Source organism: Lissotriton vulgaris, chromosome 11 (genome assembly GCF_964263255.1).
Source record: "Lissotriton vulgaris chromosome 11, aLisVul1.2, whole genome shotgun sequence".
In the NCBI taxonomy this organism is placed as follows: Eukaryota; Metazoa; Chordata; class Amphibia; order Caudata; family Salamandridae; genus Lissotriton; species Lissotriton vulgaris.
This window is the reverse complement of record NC_141699.1, coordinates 1,079,922,920-1,079,942,126: the sequence shown is the minus strand read 5'-3', so window position 1 is coordinate 1,079,942,126 and position 19,207 is coordinate 1,079,922,920. Positions and strand designations below refer to the sequence as shown.

Here is a 19,207-nt window from a genome sequence, read left to right as displayed (position 1 = left end):
GGGCTAGCTGTAAACGCATTTATCCATTCTCTGGTCAGGTGGGCTAGCAGTAAACGCATTTATCCAGATGTATTAAACCAGGCGTTAAAGGCACTGACTCCACGTCGAGCGTCAACAATGAACACCCACGTGCAGCGACGCACGCTTCTTTCCACGCAGTCCCTTTCCAGCCGGCCGGCGCGCGCGCGCGTCACGGTGACGTTCGAGGTCTTCAGTCCTCTGCCGGCCGCCGTAGCCGCGCCGACCCGGAAGTGCAAGCTGTCATAATAATAACCAGCGTGAGCGGTCTGTCTTGGGCTATTTAAACAGCAAAAGAGCGAGGCAGCGGAGACAGGGCTCGGAGGTGAGTCGGGGGCCCCCAGGCAGACCTTAGCTGACATGGGGGAACATGTGAATGTGGGGCGTGCATACTAAGCTCTTATTAATACGCCAGACAATGAGAATGCGAGAACATTCTTCAGAATTAGAGAAAACATGGTAGACTTGGTGCTTTTACATAACGGATACAAAATGTATGTACAGTTTAACAAAGATACAGTAATGCTTACCAAGACGTACGAATTTCTACTGCCCCCGGAGAGGTCACCTCCCTCTGTACCATAGTGGATAGGGCTTCGAGTCCTAGGTTTTTTATAACATTCTTATGTGTATGTTCCAGTCACACATGATAGTGATGCATAGCTGCCACGGATACGGATTGCCTATGGTTGACAGTTTCATATTTTCTGTGTAATTATGAGTGACATTTAACGACTACGAGTGACACTTCCTCACGAGCATAATCAAGCAAAGAAGAATCAATCCGTGATCTTATAAAGCGCGACTACTCACCCATGAGGGTTTCAAGGCGCTTGGGGATTGGGGTGCGGCGGGGTGTCTGCAGTTCAGTCAAAGAGCCAGGTCTTGAGGTTCTTCCTGAATTGCGGCAGCGATGGTGATTGACTGAGGTGCAGAGGCAGGGAGTTCCAGGTCTTCGCAGCGAGTTCAGAGAAGGATCTTCCTCCAGCCATTGTTTTGCGGATCCATGGGTTGGTGGTCCGATCCATATGGGCGGAGCGGAGATATCTGGTGGAAGTGTGGAAGGAGAGGCGATGGTTGAGGTATGTCGGTCCGGCGTTGTGGAGGGCTTTGCAGGTGTGTGTGAAAAGCTTGAAGGCGATTATCAAGTAGACTGGTAGCCAGTGAAGGTCTCTCAGGTGATCAGTGATGTGGTTGCAGCGTGGGATGTTCAGGATGAATCTGGCAGAGGCCTTCTAGACGGCCTTCATGGATTTTTTTTCAGTTTCTGGGTTATGCCAACATAGTGTGATGTAGAAGGATTCTGCTGCTGACAATTGCCTGGGTGACTGTTTTCCTGGACTCAGTGGGGATCCACCAGAAGATCTTACAAAGGAGGCTGAGCATGTGGAAGCAGGTGGATAAAACGCTGTTGAATTGGTGGTTTATTGAGAGCGAGAAGTCCAGGAGGATGCCGAGGTTTCGTGCGTGGTCCGTGGGTGTTAGGGGATTCTGAGCACTTCAGGCCACCAAGAGGCATCCCAGGCAGAGGGGGAAGAGCATAGGATGAGGACGGTTTTGCCTGAGTTAAGCTTGAGGCAGCTGTCCTTCATTAAGGTGGTGACTACCATCATCCTTTCGTGGAAGTTGCTCTTGGTGGATATTGGTTTGTCTGTGAGGGAGAGATCAGCTAGGTGTCATCGGCGTAGGAGACGATGTTGAGTCAGTGGCTTCGGAGTGCTTCAAGCAAGACCATGTAGTTGTTGGAAGAGAGTGGGGCTCAGAGGGGATCACTGAGGCACTCCGCAGCTAATCTCTGTATATTCTGAGTTGAATGGTGGAAGTCTGACTCTCTCTGCGTTCGACTGGTGAAGGAGCAGATCCCTTCCAGGGCTTTGTTGCGACTGCTGGCATCGTGGACTCCTGTGCAGAGGGAGAAGTGCCGAAGGCGGCTGAGTGGTCCAGGAGGACGAGAGCTGCGGTCTCACCTTATTCAAGAAGGATGCAGTTGTCATCTGTAGCTGTAAGAAGAGCGGTCTCAGTGCTGTGGTTGCTTCTGAAGCCCAATTGGGAGAGGTCCAGGATGATCTTAGTTTCTATGAACTTCGAGAATTGGGTGATGAAGAGGTAAAAAAATATATATCTGATATTATACCCATTTGAGCAACAAGAAACTCTAAGAAGATCTTAAAACAGCTGCAAAGCTTCAGAAGTGAAAGGACACTAACCTAGTGCCAAGTTTACTTAGGCTCATGATGCGCTAAAAGTAAATAAATAAGGAATGGAGAAGGTACTAGTGAAGCTTACTAGTCTGTAGTGAGCAGCATGTGACTGGACAGCCCCTGTTAGACATGGATCTGCCACTGTCCTAGAGCATGACCAACTCGAGCAGCATTGAAGGGTCAGGCATGGACAAGGTCTGAGCCACTTATCTGCTGTGGCAGATGCAGCAAAGAAAAACAAAGCTGCCACCTGCCGCCTCCGTGACTGCTTGAGGCCACCAATAAACCAATCAAATACTGCAGTGTGTGTGTTTAATTCCTATATCGTGCTGACCAGTCTTAATGTGCTGGAAAACCACAAGGTAATGAGATACTCAGGGGCTGGGTCTGCTTGACTTGAGGGAGCCCCGGCCTGCGCAGCAACTGCGGCGTAATAACTAGCGCTAGATCATCAGTAACTTTAGAAAACAACAGACGCCAATCTCATGTGACACCGTAGGCTCTTCTCTGGGCAGCTCGGTACTACCGACTGTGCGCACTGCCTTGTTAAATGCAACACTGCACCCTCATGTGTATTTTATTTGTTAAAAACAGTGAGTGCAGACCTGACTAAGGGCCAGTAGTTACCTGGCAGCACACCATAGCTGCCAAGTTTTTAGTTTGCTTATTTGTGACAGTTTCTGTTGTCACTGTTCTCGTGTGACATTTTATTGCATTATGTGTGACACTTCAAGCAATATTTGATCATGAACAGATCCCAGGCTGTTGCCATTAATTTCAGAAACAGTTTGTTTTCTAAAATTCACTGGTCTAAAAGGCACCTTTAAAAGTGCAGTTTGAAGGTATAAAATTGATAGTGCTCAGATGGAATTGCTGAAGCTCACTCCCAATATTCTCAGCCTGTGACAGTTGCACCTGCGTGATCACTGCCTTGCTATTTCAGCGCCATAGAGTGCAACACTCTAGACCATGTGGCCACAGGTAGGCACAGTATTCATGAGAAAGAAGAGGAGTATGAGGTAAAGGAGCCATGGGCCTTTGTGCCTGCAAGAAAAATGGGCCCTCCTTGGTTAATAATGTACCACACTAATCATGGATCAGTTAACCCATCAGGTCCCTAGTGCCCAGTGCAACCACACCTGCTGCACCATTGATGGCTACTCCCATTGGAAAAGCATGAGCAAGATTCAGACCTTGCGGGCTCAGCTACCTGTGACAGAGACCACCAATAATGTTTCTGCTGCCAAAACTATTTCTTTAGGGAAGGAACTATAAATCTTTCCCTTCTTGCTACAGATCATAACATTCTTGACACTGCCTCACTTCACTCCATAGGTTGCTTTACCATTCACTCCCACACTCTGTTGTTGTCTGTCTCTCCACTTTAATTTCTCACCCTCCTCTTTCATTTTCTGTGTCCCATCCACTTCAGTTTACTTTTTTCAAAAATGTCATCCTTCTCCTATCACTCAAACTACATTTTTCCCTCCATCTATTTCCTTTGGTGTTTTCCCATTCTCCAGCCTTTTTTCTTTTATTGTGCTCTTCCTCTTTCCTTCAGCTCTTCCTCACTAGCTCTTACCATCTCCCTTCTCGCCATTTTCCTCTTATCTACCTTGTACTTTCTTCTCCCTCTCAACTCTCATCCCTTTGTCACCTACCCTCTCTCTCTCGTTTCCTTTTGCCCTCATCAGCCTTTCAGTATCTCTCCTTGCATTGTTTCTTTTGACTTCCCACTCACTCTGCCCTTCCCCTGCTTTGTCTTCCCTTCTTGTATTGTGCCTCTCTTATCTTGCCTCTCATCCTTGTCCCTCCGGTCTCTCTTTCCTTTCAGGCACCTCTATATCCTTTTTGTCTGTTTCTTTTCCTCTCGAACCTATTCATCTCTCTTTATCTCTTTCTGTGCCCCCCCCCATTCCTTCACCCCTGAACTATTAATGAATCCTTTGCAGATGTGGTCCTCCTTGTACCTTCAAAAGGTGTCATGTGATGGTCAGACGTCCTTCTGCAAATTCCTATCCGAGGGCAGAGTGCAAGTGATTGCACCTTTTACAAGTGTGCTTGTAAGGAAATTGTGGCACTGATGCACACCTGGACGAAAATAGTGTGTTGGAATCAGGGACCTTGTCCAACAACAGACCACCCGCAGTCCGCCAGGGCCAGGCGAGGTCTGACAGTGGACAGAATATGAAGAGGAGGGGGAGCTTAAAATAAATGGAGAAAACAGTGTGCTAAAACAAGGAGCAGCATGAACAAATTAACTGTGTCATATACATAGTGCCCTAATTCTGCCACTCGCAGAGAGGCCTGATTTTCAAATTGCAGTGTATCCACTAGTTTAGAGAATATACACAATCATATAAAATTAGTCACCACTCACATTGATGGAATCCCATTGTTTACAAATCTCAAGTTTCGTGCTCAGGGCTCAAGTCGTGGGTCCACGTGGGTGGACGCCGTCCCCCCACTCTTTTCACAGGGTGGATGCCGTCCCCCATGCCAGGAAGCTGGGACCCACAGAAATATGCTGAAGGTGTTCCGGTGTAAATTTCAGACACGGGACACGTTCAGCACGCGACGTCACATGGTCATTTGCATACTATCAGTCCCCCCACTTCTTTTTATAGGACTTGTGCCCTGTTCGTGCTCTTACTTCAGTGCATGTTTGACTTCGGAATCTTGGTAGCCTGGCTGTCTTTGCTTCTTCCCCTGCCATTCCTCCCATCATGTGACTTTTCTATCCCAGTGTTTTACTTAAAGGGCTAACCTGTCACTGCCCATCCACATATGTTCAATTAGTGTGAAGGAGACCGCTAGGAAAGTCGTCTGTCATGTTTGACATGTGAGAAGGAAGTCAGTCCTGCTTTTGCTGGGGACAGGCCAGGAGCAGAGTCAGCTGAGCGCACAGGGCCTTAAAATACTGAACTGTCATCCTTGCTGCTATGAATTTAAGTCTGGTTTTAAATGACTGGGCTGACAGCGACTGTTCAGGTGTCTCATGCGACAAATGTGAGTATTGATAGCTTAGGTCAGTATTGTGTGGTGGTGGTACTCTGATGCCTAATGGGACATTGGTGAGTTCTGTTTGGTTGCCATTGAACAGTACCCGCCAGTGTCCCATCCATAGTAAACCACCACTAATCCCAATTACACAAAATAACACTAGCAAACAACACCCACCAATGTCTCATGTGGTTTCTCTCACTTGAATGCTTTACATCGTGGGTACTCGCAAACTTACATCGTGGGTCCTCACAAACATATCCCCTATGGCCACAAACTATGTTCTGTGGTGTACTTGAGGGCGCATTTATGGTTGCACGGTGAGAGTGGAGCTTTGTGGGGAGTTAAGGTGGGCATAGGGGAAGCAAATCATATACATGGTGTGGTGTCATGTAATTATTTCAAGGCTTTCTTTCATTACTGCCTTCTAAATTAAGTCCCCGGTCTCTAGTAGAGTTATACATTTGATAATACTGTATTAGTCTGTATCTGAATTGCAGTCCCTCTACTGTACCTTTTGGGCTTTCTGCTTGCTATTGCTACTTTGGGAGACGCAAGTGTAAAGAGGAAGTAACCAGAAAATCTAGGATCAATCCTGGCTTTCCCAGTTGACCCAACGATTTGATCCTAGGCAACTGCCTAATTTCACTTTACCTCCTTTTTAGTTCGAGTATAGAGGCAGTGCAGTGCGCATGCGCTTCTTTGCGAGGCTTGCTGTACTGGAGTATGCACTTGAAGCCCCGCCCAGTCTGCCCATATTTGGCATTGTCCTTCGTAAATTCTGGCTTCCGATTCATAAAAAGGCTTGTTAGCCCATCCTTAGTACCACCTTGTCTTCATTTGGAACCTTTCCTTGGCGACTGGCCCTTTTACTTTGGTTGTTACACAGTACATGTTATTTAGTCTGTAAGCACTATTTTCTTTGAGTTTATAAAGGTTCATATCCTAATTTGGAGCCAGGGCACAACTGGGCGTCTTGTAATTAACTAGGTGGCATAATAAGTACCTGGAAGCCTTTAATCTAGGTGCTACAGGGAAAAGCAATGTGCGCTGTAGTGCTTGCCTGCGAGTTGCTTCATTCACTTGTCCAGCGCTCCCCTGCAGCTTGAGGCTCGCAGTCCCCCCTCCCAGGCTGGAGATAAGATTCCCTCTTAATCCTCACCTCGTGCTGCACCATGTGTGCTGATTCCCATGTCACCTGGGCTCTGGGCATCCCAAGCACATTGTGAGGGGCCCAGATAGACCCTCCAAAAGGACTAGCCCCTGTGCCTGCTTCGTGGCTTTAGGATACGGACGGTGAGGGCGAGGGCCCCATCCATTCTCTAGGGGAGGGGGCTCGCCTGCCTTTGGGTGCGGGGTGTGATGAACGTAGCAGTTATTGAGCCCTTTGCTTGTGGTTCACTTTCAAGGACAGGGAGCACAGTGGCCCTTCCCTATGTTGTGTGCCGCCTGGCTTGACCGATTCAGCCCACGGCGGGCTCTTGCACCCCCTGCTGAATGTAGGGAGCACTTGAGCCCGCCTCACAGCACACACCCCTTGACTGATGGCGATGGCTTGAAGTGCCTTCATTCCAGCGCCTACATGAAGGGTGGAGGGCATCAGAGGACTTGTGGGCATCAATTGACAACCCAAGCGTTAAAGAACTGGTCTGATGCGTTGTGTTATGTTCGAAAGGGAGGCGGTGTGCTGATCTGCGGCCTCCTGCATTGTTTGATCGCTGTATCGGTCATGACGGATGTGTCAGTACTTGTGTGTGTGTGTGTGTGTATACATATAACCTATATTTGTGTAGCCGAAATATAGCTATAGAACAATAACATGCTAAATCAGTATGGTTTTACACATACAGCTGTGTCCTTGTGTGTGCGATATTGACACAATTCATGTGCATCTGTGCGTGCCTAGCGAAGCTAGTACAATTTAAAGTTACCCAATTTATGACTGCAGAGCAAAACGCAAATTCCATACTCTCATCATTGTACAGATTAATTTGAGAAATTGCTGCTTGCTGCCTTTCAGTTTCCTTGTTACGTTCACTTTATCTCAGAAGAAAGTAGCTGGCATGTCCTCACAAGCCCCGTTTAATGAAAGTTTATCTTCTTATTTGCAATTTACTTAACCCCTTGCGCGCGGCCGGAATTCCGCTCCTGTGCTGGACATTCCGATTGCGGGCGTGGTCATGACGGCTCCCGGCTATCATCGGCACAGGAGCACTGTGACGCATGATGGACGGGAGCCGTCATCAGCACGCAAGGGGTTAATGCTTCTGTGAGAAAAAGACCAGCACATGCCATATATGGATCTACCCCAGAGTTATTGTTGTTATTGAAGCAGGGGGGGGCAGCACGACTCATTTGTGGCCACCTCTCATTAGCCATGGCCCTCCCTAAACCAGTAATGGTCACCATTAGCGCATAGCGATCAATAACATGTGTCTAGTAGTATAAACCACTGTAGTTTTCGTTGTGTGCCCATATGTATTCTTTGTATGCCTGTGTTTTTTGGAATAAATACCAGTTATAATAATTATACCCATTTGTTTTACTGCACTTTTAAAAAAGCAGTAGCGTAAACGGCATTGAAAGTCATTGTGGGGTGTGGGGGTGTGCGGGCCGGAATAACAGGCGTGGAGGCCGGATATAGTGTGCTATGATTAGCAATGGGTTTATTTATATACAGAGAAGTTAAGTCCTTGGCCCCGGTGATTAGGTACGATCCTCGGTGTCTGGGTTGGGCTTCCTCGTGAGGGTGTCCGGTGAGGAGAGTCCAGGTAGGTCTTCTACTGCACGGCTGGGGTTCTCCTTCCTGGCGACGGGAGTTGGGGTGTCCCTCGGAGATAAAGGAAAGAGACACAGGGCAGTTAGTTCCAACGGCTACGGAACTCAATAGGTTGACACCGACACCAGGAGTGTAAGGGTGGAAATAGACCGTGAGGGAGGACGGGAAGGTCGGGGAAGAGGGGAATGAAAGAGACGGGGTGGAGGTACAGAGTGTCAATAGTGAGGGGGGGGTTGGGTGGAAGGTACTATACAGTGCAGGGGTGCTTATAATATACAGTGGGGTGCGCGTGAATTTCTGTACAAGATTTACACTATTTATACTAATTACACAGGGAGGGGGAAACACGGAGAATGGTAACAGTTTACTCACGTGCCCCGCCGTAACTCTCATCCGAGTTACGGCCGCTTTCCAGCCACCTCCTGAGGATGCCACCAATCCTCGCACCAAACGTCTTCCTCTTCTTCTCTCTCTCTCTTCGTCCTCTCTGCTACAGTCGTCGCTGCCGGTCCGTCGCGTCTCGCCGACTCCTGCCACGAGTCCACCGCTGGGAACCTCTCCTCCTCTGTGTCGCCGGCTTTTCTACCATCCGCTCTGGTTCCTGAGGAACGACTTCCGGGGTCAGATGGGGTCACTTCCGGTCCTTTAGCGGCCGTTGTACTTCCGGGGTCAGTCCAGGCCGCTTCCGGTCCGCTGTACTCCGGGGTTGCTGTTGGCGCCTGCAGGGAAACAGAAAGAGGTGTAGCCGGTTTTGGCTGTGGGTTAGTGTTATCGCCCGTATGGGCGGTCCTACGGGAGCGTTGTACCCGGGAGGTAAGGTCCGCCCCTTCACATCCCCTTTCCCTAGGATTGTTTCTTGTACAGGAGGGGGAAGGTGGATACCGGGAGAGGTAGTCTGCGTTACCCTGCTCTAGCCCTTTTCGATGTAGAGTTCGAAAGCGAAAGGGTTGGAGTGAGAGGAACCACCTGAGTACTCGATCATTGTTACCACGGTTACGTGCCATCCATTCCAGAGGCGCGTGATCCGTGTACAGAATGAACTCCCGCCCCTCCAGGTAATACCGGAGACTTTCTATCGCCCATTTAATGGCGAGTGCCTCTTTCTCAACCACTGAGTAATTGGTTTCTCGGGGGAACAACTTCCTACTTAGATAAAGGACAGGTCTTTCAGCTCCATCTGCATCTTTTTGGGACAGGACCACCCCCAACCCCAGGTCTGACGCATCGGTCTGCAATATAAAGGGCTGGGTATAGTCCGGACTCATCAGTACTGGCTCCGATGTTAAGGACTTTTTGAGCAGATGAAAGGCCTGTAGCAACAAGGGGGTTGGCTGTTTAAGGATCTCTTCCGTTTTCGTTGTTTTCTTCAGTAGATCTGTCAGGGGGGCTGCAGTATGGGAGAAGTTGGGTATAAACCTCCTGTAATATCCCAACATACCCAGGAAAGCACGGAGAGCTTTACGGGTTTGTGGAAAAGGAATGGCTTGAATGGTCCTGACCTTACTGTCTTGTGGACGGATATGCCCCTCCCCCAGCAGGTACCCTAAATACTTAACGCTCTGGGCGGCTAGTGTTGTCTTAGAGGGGTTAATGGTGAAGCCGGAGGCACCTAGGGAGGTGACGATTGATCGTACATGAGACAGATGCTGCTCCCAGGTGTCACTATAGATGACGATGTCATCGAGGTAAGCACCCGAGTATTGGGAGTGGGGTTGTAGGACCTGATTCATGGCCCTTTGGAAGGTCGCTGGGGCTCCATGAAGACCGAAGGGCATAACTGTAAATTGGAACAGGCCCTCTGGAGTGGAAAAGGCGGTCTTGTGTTTGTCCTCTGCTCTCAAGGGGATCTGCCAGTATCCCTTGCAGAGGTCAAGGGTACTTATATATTTAGCCCTGCCGATGCGTTCGACCATCTCGTCTACACGAGGAAGAGGGTATGAGTCGAAGGCTGAGATTTTGTTCACCTCCCTGAAATCGATACAAAATCTGGTGGACCCATCGGGTTTTGGTATTAAGACGATGGGCGAGTTCCAGTTACTGCAGGAAGGTTCAATGATGCCCATTTTCAACATTTGATTGGTTTCCTCTTTTATGACAGCTCTTCGGGCTTCTGGGACACGGTATGGTCGCTGTCTGACTATTTTCCCGGGTTCCGTGTGGATGGCATGTTCCACTACTGAAGTGTGTCCCGGCAGGGAAGAAAACACCTTTTGTACTGAAGACAAGGTCCGGCAAAGGTCCTGTTTCTTGCTCTCTGATAGCTCGACATCAAAGCAGCTCTCAAAGGGGAGGGGGCTAACACCAGACAAGACGGGTCGAGGACCCTCCCACTTCTTTAGGAGGTTGATATGATATATCTGGACGGACCCTCTCGTGGCGTCTGTCTGGACTTCATAGGTGACTGGAGTCACCTGTCTTGTTACAGTGAATGGACCCTGCCACTGTCCAAGCAACTTATGGTCCGAGGAGGGAAGAAGCAACAGTACTAAGTCCCCGGGTACAAAAGACCGGGGTTTGGTTCCCTTATTGTATTGTTGCTTTTGAGACGTTTGGGCGGCCAGCAGGTTCTGTCTCACGATTTCTCTGATCTCTCCTAAATGTGTTTTTAAATTGTTGACGTATTCGGGGAGAGGACGGGTCCGATCGGGCTCGGCTTCCCAGGCCTCACGGGCCATGTCCAAAAGAGTCCGGGGGGCCCGACCATACAGCAGTTCGTAGGGTGAATAACCCGTGCTACTTTGGACCTTGCACCTGATGGCAAAAAGGGCCAAAGGAAGCATCTCCTCCCACCTTTTGCTCTCGAGGCCCAAAAGTTTTTTCAGGGTGGTCTTTAGCGTGGCATTATAGCGTTCCACCAAGCCGTCCGTCTGAGGGTGATAGGCGGAAGTCCGTATTTGTTTAATCCCCAGACTGGAACAGACTTGGCGCATAAGGGAGGAGACAAAGGGTGTACCTTGGTCGGTCAAGATCTCACGTGGAAACCCCACCCTGGAAAAGATGGAAATGAGCGCTTTGGAGATGTTCTGGGTGGTTGGTTGACGGAGAGGTACAGCTTCAGGGAAGCGTGTGGCGTAGTCCACTACCACTAAGGCATACCTACAGCCGCTCTTGGAGGGTAGCAGGGGGCCTATAATGTCCATCCCTACTCTAGTGAAGGGGACATCGATCAGAGGGAGGGGCTGTAGGGGAGCTCTCGGTGGTCGGTACCGGCTGGTTCTTTGGCACACCGGGCATTCCCGACAATAGCGTTTACTTTGAGCATACACGCCTGGCCAGTAGAACTTCTCCAAAATCGCCTCTCCAGTCTTTTCATCACTGAAATGTCCTCCTAACAGATGGCTGTGAGCCAGAAACAAAACCTTATCGCGAAACAGCCCTGGGATAACCAATTGAGTATTAGCCTGGGCTCCTCCTTTCCGATACAGGAGTCCGTTTCGTATGAAGAAGTAAGGACCTACGTGTAAAGGGTCTTCATCGGGAAGCGCACGACCCCAGGCATCCTGTAACACTGGATCCTCCTGTTGAGCAGCACGGAACTCCCGATCTGTTTCCCACGGATGGTCGTCCACCTGGGCGGGACAGGCCAGGGCGAACCCCCTCTTTTCTTTTTTCCTTTGGGCCTTGGTCTTCAATGGTTTGGGACTCTCCACCGAAGCAGGGGTTTCACGAGAGAACGGAGCCTCCGCCCACCATTTTTTTAAGGAGTCTGTGGTGTCTTGAAGGAGATGGGGAAGACCGCTGTAATCACTTCCCAGAATTGCCTGTTCAGGAAGATTGGGCACCAAACCAACTGTCAGTAGGCTTCCGTTATCGGTAGGGTGTTGTACACGTACTTGTGCTGTTGGGTAGCATTTCGTGTCTCCGTGGACACATTTGATGGCCACCGACCCGGTCACGGGTCCCACTGCGTGAGGAAGTTCTTGGGGACGCAGAACGCTATGGCGACATCCGGTATCTGCAAGTGCCATCAGGCTGTGTCCATCTATCCGTACGGGGCAACGGAAGGGCGGAGGGGTTGTTTCTGTTGTAAGACACACATAGTTCCTGGTCAATCCAATCTCCATGGGTTCCTCCTTCTGGGGGCATATGCGGGCTATGTGTCCGAACCCACCGCAATGATAACATTGAGGTCCTGGTTGAGGTGGTCTTGGCAGGACCGGATAAGGCATCAAGGGGGCTGGTTCTTGTTTTCGTACTACTAGAGGAGGTCTCGATGGGCGGGGATGACTGCCACGAGCTATGTGGGCTGGGTGTTCTTCCTTCGCCCGTTGAGACTCCTGGGCTCGATTGTAAGCGCTGGCTATTTCGACGGCACTGTCGAGAGTCAATCGGGCATGTTGGCGGACCCACTTCTGTGTGGCGGGATGTAGCGAAGCCAGGTATTGCTCCAGGTATATCTTAGACATTATTTCTGCCTTGCTGGAGGTCTCAGGTTTTAACCATCGGTCGGCCAAATCCTGTATGCGGTAGGACAATGCCCGGGGATTTTCTTGTGGCCCCTCCTTGGCCTGGTGGAGCCTAACCCGGTATGTTTCATCGTCTATCCCCAGACGTTCCAAGATGCACTTCTTGATATCCGCATAAGGGGTCTGACCTTGTACGTTTGCTTGCTGATAGGCTGCTTGCAATTCTCCTGTCAGAAGAGGACCGAGGTAATGACCCCAACGATCAGCGGGCCAGGCTGCAGCTTGAGCGAGGCGTTCAAAGTTAGTGAAGAAAAAATCGGGGTCTTCGCCAGCCACATACTTCTGCAAGACTACCGAGGGTAGCGATGTCATGGGTTTTTGCTGCCCCATGACGGTCGTTAGTTTTTCGAGTGCTTGGTCCTGGGCCGTGCCCTGCCCCTTCAGAACGTCGTGCAACTGCCCCCTGTCGTCTTCTGCGGTCTTGAGGAACCGTTCCATCAGCTTGCCGAGAAGTTCCTGGCCTTCTGCCAGCTGTTTGACGGCGGCCTCCATGCTTCCTGGCGATACCACTTCTGACACCACTTGTGGGGTGTGGGGGTGTGCGGGCAGGAATAACAGGCGTGGAGGCCGGATATAGTGTGCTATGATTAGCAATGGGTTTATTTATATACAGAGAAGTTAAGTCCTTGGCCCCGGTGATTAGGTACGATCCTCGGTGTCTGGGTTGGGCTTCCTCGTGAGGGTGTCCGGTGAGGAGAGTCCAGGTAGGTCTTCTACTGCACGGCTGGGGTTCTCCTTCCTGGCGACGGGAGTTGGGGTGTCCCTCGGAGATAAAGGAAAGAGACACAGGGCAGTTAGTTCCAACGGCTACGGAACTCAATAGGTTGACACCGACACCAGGAGTGTAAGGGTGGAAATAGACCGTGAGGGAGGACGGGAAGGTCGGGGAAGAGGGGAATGAAAGAGACGGGGTGGAGGTACAGAGTGTCAATAGTGAGGGGGGGTTGAGTGGAAGGTACTATACAGTGCAGGGGTGCTTATAATATACAGTGGGGTGCGCGTGAATTTCTGTACAAGATTTACACTATTTATACTAATTACACAGGGAGGGGGAAACACGGAGAATGGTAACAGTTTACTCACGTGCCCCGCCGTAACTCTCATCCGAGTTACGGCCGCTTTCCAGCCACCTCCTGAGGATGCCACCAATCCTCGCACCAAACGTCTTCCTCTTCTTCTCTCTCTCTCTTCGTCCTCTCTGCTACAGTCGTCGCTGCCGGTCCGTCGCGTCTCGCCGACTCCTGCCACGAGTCCACCGCTGGGAACCTCTCCTCCTCTGTGTCGCCGGCTTTTCTACCATCCGCTCTGGTTCCTGAGGAACGACTTCCGGGGTCACTTCCGGTCCTTTAGCGGCCGTTGTACTTCCGGGGTCAGTCCAGGCCGCTTCCGGTCCGCTGTACTCCGGGGTTGCTGTTGGCGCCTGCAGGGAAACAGAAAGAGGTGTAGCCGGTTTTGGCTGTGGGTTAGTGTTATCGCCCGTATGGGCGGTCCTACGGGAGCGTTGTACCCGGGAGGTAAGGTCCGCCCCTTCACAGTCATCTAGCTGATAAACACCCTATAAATTACACCAATCTTTAAAATATATTTATATTTTCTATAGCACTCATATTGACACTAGATAAACAAGGCAGTTACCCACAACCCCCTCTTTTTGTCTGGAGACATGCATTTCTAGATACATAAACACATTTCCGCTCACTGTACTTCATGACATTAAACACATAGCGCTAAGAGCAGCCCTTGGGACAAACGCGCATCACTCGATGCACACCGTGTGTTAACCACGCAGTGCACCCATATTATTAACCAGCCGCGCTCGGTGCACTCGTTTGTTAACCACACCACGCTCAGTGCCCCTGTGTGTTAAACTCTTGTGTTCAGTGCACCTCGTGAGTTTAACACGCAGCACCCAGAGCACCCGTGCCAACCACGCAGCGCTTGGTGCACGCCCTATATTAAAGAGGCTGCGCTCATTACACCTCATTTGTTACTCGCGCTGCACCAGTTGCACCTCGTGTATTAACACGTTGCGCTCAATGCACCTCATGGTTAAACACGCAGCACTCAGACCATCCAATGCATTAAGGTGCTGCCCTCAGTGCACCCCGTGGGTTAACACGCAGTTCAGTGAAACCCGTGTAAAAGAGGGGGACACTCAATACGCCTCGTGCCCTCAGTGAGGTGACCGTTGCAGAATGTGACTGTATTCTCTCAAGATTGTAAACTGGAGCCATGCACCTCCCAGCAGAGAACCTTTTTAAGCGCCCGGGAGGCAGTGAGCGTTAGAATAAATACGCATTTGCAATGCAATAGGTCTCACATTTGCGAGAGTTTGAGCTATTGGCATTGTAAATGACAGTACCTTTTAATTATGTGTTTTGAAAACCTGCAAGCGGTGTGTAAACATACACTTTGTAATTATAGTCCTAGCTTACGAGAAGCAAGGCTGGAGGTAATTGTGCCTCTTTTACTGCCAGCTTTGCTTCTCGTAAGCAAGGATTGTAAGTACAAAGTGGGTGTTTACGCATCACTTGCAGGTTTTCAAAACACAAATAAAAAGCATTGTCATTACAATGCCAATAGCTCAAACTCTTGCAAATGCGAGAGCTATTGCATTGCAAATGCTTGTTCCTCATTATGGCAAATAAGAGCACCTTGAAATACCTGAGTTCAGGATATATGCTATACAGACCGCTTGTGTTTGATTTAATAAACTATAATGTTGTCCATATATAATAACAACCCTGACCTATAATGTTGTTCATCTATAATAACAACCCTGACTACTCGGAGTGTTCCACGTGGCAACTGACTTGCCTCTTAGTTCACTATTGGCATTGTTGTCGGGTGTGAGGAGGCATGAATATGTCTACACTCCTTTTTAAAAATAATCAGTTTTGTTATGTTATGTTATGTTAATTGATTTTTTGAGCGCACAGCTGCCCCAGCGAAGGGGCGTCCCGGCGCTATATCTGAGAAGGTAACATAACTAACAAAAATAGACAGAGTAGGGAAATTTTGATATGGCAGAGGGAAAAGATACGTTTTCACAGCTTTCCTGAAAACAAAAAGATCTTCTAAAGATCGAATATGAGCAGGGAGCGCGTTCCAGAGCTTGGAGGCCAAGCTTAAATAAACTACTTCTAAATACACTTTTCTATTCTGATGTACTAAGGTGTAACTCTTCAGTATGTCGATGGAAATACTCCCTCTATTCCCCTAAGTGTCCTGTACCCCTGCCCCTCTCCAATCGTTTTGTATACTTCTGTATTTCTAAGCCTTTTTTGTTCACTTCTGTAAACCTTGTAAAGTACTCGGATACCCTCACGGGTCAAGTTCGCGCTCTATAAAACACTAAAATAAATAAATAAATTATAAATACACTTTTTGATTTTGAAGAAACTTTGTTGTATTTTTACACGTTTGTTGCTAGATGTGTTGAAAAATGAATGTATTCCTAAAGTTACGTTTTGCAGGGTACCTTATTTGCTGCTTTTTATTTACTTCATTTAGCCTCTAAATAAACACCCGTTTATTTAACTTATTTTTGAGTGTTAGGCTGCACTGGGCTGCTGTTTACTTCAAAAGCACTATCAGCTGTGGGCCGCAAGTGATGGTCAGGAGATCTGCATGCTGTTCCCGGACCGTCATTTGAGTACCACGGCTCTACATTAACTTCTGTCACACACATGGGTGTGATGTAGAGCTTTGAAGAGGCAGGAAGCATATCAAGCTATTTTTCAGTAATCCATTGAAATGAAGTAGTTGGGGTTCTCCAATATGTACTTGTCCCCTGAGAGCTGTGGGCCCTCTGCTGCATTTAGTAGCGAGGCGATTCAAATAGGAAAAAACAAGATCCGAAATGTTGTTGCCCAAAACAGATGAGCTATTCATACCTGCCTGGTGTGGGGCAATTTAAAGTCTCCAGATTCTTGTCAGTCCTGTTTACATGCTGTTCCAGCACTTGGGTGCATCCCTTAAGTTGGTTAGTGCTTTAGGAATATGTGGTGACAAATGCAAAAAGATAAATTGATGGATGGAATGCTGAACAATGTCAAACACTCACCCCAGGCAGAGATCTGAGCCTAAATCTGCCTTATTTTTTTTGTGCTCACCACACCATTCCCGTTTGGACCCACCCATATGCAAATCAGTCCTGACCCTGCTCCCCTTGGGTACAGTCTTGCATGAACAGCCAGACCAGGTCCCCCGTACCAGAAACGAGCATCCTAGGACCTTTTCCAGGGTATCACACTCCAGGGTAAAGACTGATTTACATATGACTGGGTCCAAACTGGAATGGTGTGGTGAGCAAAAAACACAATGGATTTAGACCCAGATCTCTGACTGGCAGTGAGTGTTTGACATTGTTAAGTGCTCCGTTTATCAATTGTTCTTTTTGCATTAGGAATATGTTGCGCTGCAGGGTTCACTTTGGGAGGGGGAAACACAAATTATTTACCAGAGTATGTAGGGCTCATTGTGTAGTACACTTGCTTGAACAGGATACTACCTTCTCTGAAAGTCAATTCAAGAGGAATGCTGAATTAAATTAAAGTGTGTTTTTAGAATTGTTTTTTGTCAAGTCCTTGATGTACATTTCCATGGACTGCTTAGGACAAACCCTAGGGTATCGACTATCCCCATTACCTGATGGCCTCAAAACTAACATTTGGTGGCAGCTGTTGAATAATTGTTGCTGTGTCTTTTGTTGCTCCCCTGATTGTTTGAAGTCTTGATGAGTGTTTTGGGTACCTGAGAGGTGAAGTTCTAATGTTGTGCTCCCCATCAGTACGTAGGCCATACAGTGCTCCATCGGGTTTAGAGTTGGTCAGTGGAGATTTCTTCCTTACCTTCCTGTCTCCTTCTGCTGCACTCCCTTACCTCCTTGTATTGTAAAATCACATGCAGATGGCTGGTTTGAAACCTCATTTAGTCACTCTAGTAGGGAGCATCATTTGAGCGTTCTTGACCTTGGCTAAGTTTTTTTCCCAGCTAAGCAGGTCAACCTGTGGCCTGAGAGAGGCAACATTTAAATACTGTCTGCAGTGATGTAGCCAAGTCTGTACATCCGCAACAGAGATATGGGCTAAGTACCCACCGTGGCATCCTGTTCCCCTGGTCTGACGAAGAGAAAAGAGCCCAATAATTGAACTTGATACAGCAAGAAATTGTCTGGAATCCAAAGCACAAGTCAGAGTGACACTTCCCTTGTAGATTTGACATAGTTGAAAGAAATGCACTTTGCCCGGCTTGGTTTCCTTCTAAAGATGGGCGCTAACTTGGAATGTAAGTGGCCAGTTAGAGTTCAACTGGACTGTACTAGTTGTAAGTTGACCCCTTTGGTTTAGCCAGTGTTTCCATTCTACTTGTGGAAGCTTTACACATCTGAATGAAGGAAGGGTGGTGCAGAGTTATGAATCTTGTCTGATGTCACAAAAGTGGTCAGTGTTTGACTCTGGTCAAAAGAGAAGACCCCAGCTGCCCAAGGGAGAGATGGAAAGCCTGGCAAGTAGGTAATTTGCCTCACCATGGACCAGAGCCAGAGTTCAATACATTGCACTGAGAGCTGTGAGAATGCCCAGACTTGAGACAAGCAAACTCTCACTAGCCTGTTTTGCATTGGCTAATGAGAGCCTTTGTGAACAGCTGCACCTAACTTGAGGGTGGCTTGTCTTTGTGCTCCTTGGTTGCCCTTAATCTTTTTTAAAACTGTGAAAGTGGATGCTGGCCCGTGTGCTTATGCATGTATTGTCACCCACTGAAAACATCTGGTGACTTCAACCCAGAAATTGGGATGTGTACCTCTATGATTGTAGACTCCCCTCGGAGCATCTGTGCAAAAGATCCCATGTGGCTATCTAATTCATTGTTAGCTTCAACTGTGTGTTGTGTTCTTCAAACTTCTTATTTGGTGTTACAATATCCATGTCTTTTCTTTTTTAAGTACCACCACTCATGAGCTGGATGACAATACTAAATAACAGAAATGACGAGCTAATCATGTAAGGGAGCTGTATACTCACTCCTAGACAATTCAAATTAACTAAAGAGAGGGAAAGATTGAGAAAGATATCGCCAGCAAAAATTCTTAGGCAACTATCAATAGAAATCCACACGAGTAGAAAAACTATTATGAAAAAAATACTTTATTTATATTATAAAAAGTATTAAAACAATACAACTAGGGCTTACTTTGTATCATGAAATATGCTCCTGGTCTCAATTCATTAGTGAGCCCCACATTGAACGCACAGTATCCTCTGCATCCTGTATCCCTTGCATCAGTACCACTCCATTGACGTCTATGGCCTTAGAGCTTGGAACTTACTTTAGAATGCTGCTTTGGTGACTCGGTAACTGTCCTACAAATACTTACTAGCCTCCTTGACCTCCTCCCTCTCAGAGTTGATCGCCCAAATTAGACCATACTAGCCAAAGGCAAATTTATTATACATTTTCAGCATTTCCAAATATTCTGCTTACCAACCTAGACAAAGTAAGTGAAGGGATTGTCAGAGGGGGCACTGTTGTGATGAAAACCGTTGTGTAGAGGAAACTTGCAATAGATTGTGGCCCTGCCAAGCATATTCCAACCTCAAGACCTCCAGGGATCTCTGATCCCTGGCGGTTGCTGTGGTGCCAATGCAGCCCGAATGCGCAACTCGTAACAGGGTGGTCAGACCAGCGGTGCCCGCTCCGCCACCCTTGCAACGGCAGTCCGATGGTCTGCCTTAGTT

General features: G+C 48.4%; 1 protein-coding gene across 1 annotated transcript in view; it reads left to right on the top strand.

Annotated features, from left to right (window-relative positions):
- Nucleotides 1–231: 231 nt before the first annotated feature.
- DIS3L2 (DIS3 like 3'-5' exoribonuclease 2) overlaps nucleotides 232–19,207 on the top strand; it is a 799,214-nt gene continuing 780,238 nt past the window's right edge. Inside the window, exon 1 of the mRNA XM_086944551.1 lies at nucleotides 232–343. The gene's annotated coding sequence lies outside the window, so the exon portion shown is untranslated. The remainder of the gene's footprint in view (nucleotides 344–19,207) is intronic.